Genomic DNA, 3,386 nt, shown 5'->3' on the forward strand with positions numbered 1-3,386 from the left:
ACCCAAGTGCATCAATTCTTCCTTGATATTTCGTACAGGGCTTTGGCCATTATTGGAGTCACTCAGTCTTCACAACTGTAGCAGGAGTGTCTAGCACTACAGGTAGTGTCCAGGGTACTTCTGAAAGCACGCACTGCACAGGTCAGCCCCACACAGTAAATACTCAAAGAGCAAACAAACAGCAATAGCGCTGCCACTGAAGGACTCTATATCATGTCTCAACTGGCCAACATAAAGAGAAGTATTCATTTGCAGAAAGGAAGGGTCAATGCATGTAAGTTATACTTAGGTGAATCTGGGCTGCAAAACTTTTGTGGCACGATGATTAAGAGCTCAACTTCTAGCCAAAACGTTGGCAGTTCAAAACCACCCAGTGTCTCCATTGGTGAAAGACCTGGTAATTTTCTCCCATCAGTATTACAGAAAAGAAAACCTTAAGCAGATAGCTCTTCTCTTTCATGCAGGGTCACTGTGAATCTCTAACAATAAACCTGAGCCCAAACAATGGGGGGCACTGAAAGTTCTACAGACATGGAGACAAGTCATTTGTAGCCAATAGTCAAGATGCTACATATTTCAGCATAAGAACAATGACAAAGACAGTGCATTTGGTTACATCTATATTTTTGCGTACTGGGTTTCCTCCCCGCACCCTGCCCCTTCAAACTGCATATACTTTTCCCCAGCACTGTCATTCATTTGGGAAGAATGCTGGGTGTTTGGATTAATTTTTGATGATATTAAGTGCCACAGAGTCAATCCCAACTTTTAGGGATTCTATGCAGTACAGAAGTAAATAATGCTTAGTTCAATACTATAATCATAATGGATATTTGTGGACTCATAGTTACAACCTTGTGTCAATCCTTCTCATGATGGGCCTTCTTCCTCGCTGACCCCCTACGTTATCAAGGATGAGGACTTTCTCACATAACTAGTCTATCATGCTGACCTGTCTGAAGTACACGAAACAAAGTATCTCCACCCTTAATTCTAAGGAACTCTCTGGCTTTACTTACTCCAAAACAGATGTGTGGTTTTCCTGGAAGCCCATGAGACGTTCAACATTTTTTGCAAACACCGTAATTCAACCGCCACCAATTTTTATATGGTCTTCCTTAGTCATTGTTCAGTTTTCACATTCAATTAAGACTATTTAAAATATCCTGGCTTGGGTCCTAAAAGCAACATGAAAACTGCTCTGTCACCTGGGCTTCTTGGTGCACAGATACTAAGAGACTTGGTGGTGCTGGGGAGTAAGTACTGGGCTGCTAAACACAAGGTCAGGAATTCAAATCGACCAGTTGCTCTGTCTGAAAAAGATGAGGTTGTCTGTCCCTGTAAGCCTGAAGGGACAGTTCTGGTCAGCCTGTGTGCCTATAAGTCAGAATAGATGCAGTAGCAGTGGGTTAGGGTTAGAGATAGAGATTGTTTGTTTGCTAGCTAAATTGCTTGGTTTACTGATTTTTCCCCCCTTAGAAGAGCCTCTGCTGTGTGATTAGTTATCAGACTTCACAATAATAAAGTAGTGAATGAATAAGTGGATGCATGTTTTCAAATTAAACAATACAGATATACTGGAACTCTGATAATTTTGCGATTTCAATTTTTGGAATCTGGGGCAGCTACAAATTCATTGCAGCCTGTGGACCACATTACCCACCTCTGACCTGTGCCTGAATCTAACTTGATCCAGAAACCCTGGAGATACTTCCTTGTGGAGCTGCTGCACCTGTGAGTTAGCATGAGCTTTATGGTCCCCACCTCTTGTATCAGCCCCTAACAGTCACCAGCAAATGGCTGGTGTGGTTTCTTATTTAAATCCAGGGCACACCAGGCCTTGAAGACAATGACCCCAATTAGAGCAGCCAGCCCACAGAGAGGACCACATGGCCAGCCCCACTATGAGACATGACGTCTATCACTGACCCATGGCCCTGCGGGGGGCAGCACTGGGGACACAGTGTGGGAATTGTGCCAGACCTGATCCCACCACACCGAGGCAAAGCATTGGGGGACTGCAGTGGAACAGCAAGGGAATGGAGCGGCAAGGTCCCCAGGGAATGCTGAAGGTAGACTTTGGGGCCAGGGCATGGTGCCCCAACAGACTGGACTGAAAAACACTCCTAAAGGCCAACAAACAATCCTTGAACTAGCTACAACTTTTTCTTTCTTATTCTGTTCTGTTTGCTCTTTGTCAGTGGTTTGTGGTTGTTGTTTTGTTGTATGTTGTTGCTTGGTTTTTGCTCTGTCTTGTTTTTGTGCATGTTATTATCTCCACAGGTCTGTCTAAATAAGATAGGCTGGATGAACTATCTGGAGGGAAAACAACAATGGGACCGACAACCCCGGGAGGGGAGGAATGGGATAGGGGGAGGTGGGGGTAAGGAAGTAGTGTTAACAAACCCAGGGACAAGGGAACAACAAGTGTTCCAAATTGGTGGTGAGGTGGAAGTGGCAGGCCTGGTAGGGCATGATCAAGGTTAATATAATGAAGCGGTATAGCTGAAACCCAGGTGGGGGATGGAGCATGGTAGTGGAACAGGAGGAAAGTCAAGGGAAATAGAGGAAAGAGCTGGGAGGCAAGGGGCATTTATAGAGATCTAGACAAAGACATATACATATACAAATATATATATATGAGGATGGGGAACAGATCTATATGCCTATATTTATAGGTGTAGTATTAAGGTGGTGGAAGGACATTGGACCTCCACTCAAGTACTCCCTCAATGCAAGAATACTTTCTTCTATTATATTGGCATTCTATGATGCTCACCCTCCTGACACAACCGTCGAAGGCAAAGCGGGTGAATAAGCAAATGTGGTGAAGAAAGCTGATGGTGCCCAGCTATCAAAAGATATAGCATCTGGGGTCTTAAAGGCCTGAAGAGAAACAAGTGGCCATCTAGCTCAGAAGCAACAAAAGCCACATGGAAGAACACACCAGCCAGTGTGATCACGAAATTCTGAAGGGGTCAGTTATCAGGCATCAAAGAACAAAGAATCATATCATTGGGTCCACACCTCCATGATATGATCGCTGAGGACAAATGGTGAATAAGCAAATGTGGCGAAGGAAGCTGATGGTGCCCGGTTATCAAAAGGTATAGTGTCTGGGGTCTTAAAGTCTTGAAGGTAAACAAGTGGCTATCTAGCTCAGAAGCAACAATTCTCACATGGAAAAAGCACACCAGCCTGTGTGATCACGGGGTGTTGAAGGGATCAGGATAAGGCATCATCAGAATAAAAAAAAAATCTTACCATAGTAAATGAAGGGGGAAGCACAGAGTGGAGACCCAAAGTCCATTTGTCTGCCACTGGAGATCCCCTTGCAGAGTGGTCTAGGGGAGGAGCTGAGTCAGTCAGGGTGCGATGTAGCACCC

This window comes from Tenrec ecaudatus, chromosome 17, assembly GCF_050624435.1.
Source record: "Tenrec ecaudatus isolate mTenEca1 chromosome 17, mTenEca1.hap1, whole genome shotgun sequence".
Lineage (NCBI taxonomy): Eukaryota > Metazoa > Chordata > Mammalia > Afrosoricida > Tenrecidae > Tenrec > Tenrec ecaudatus.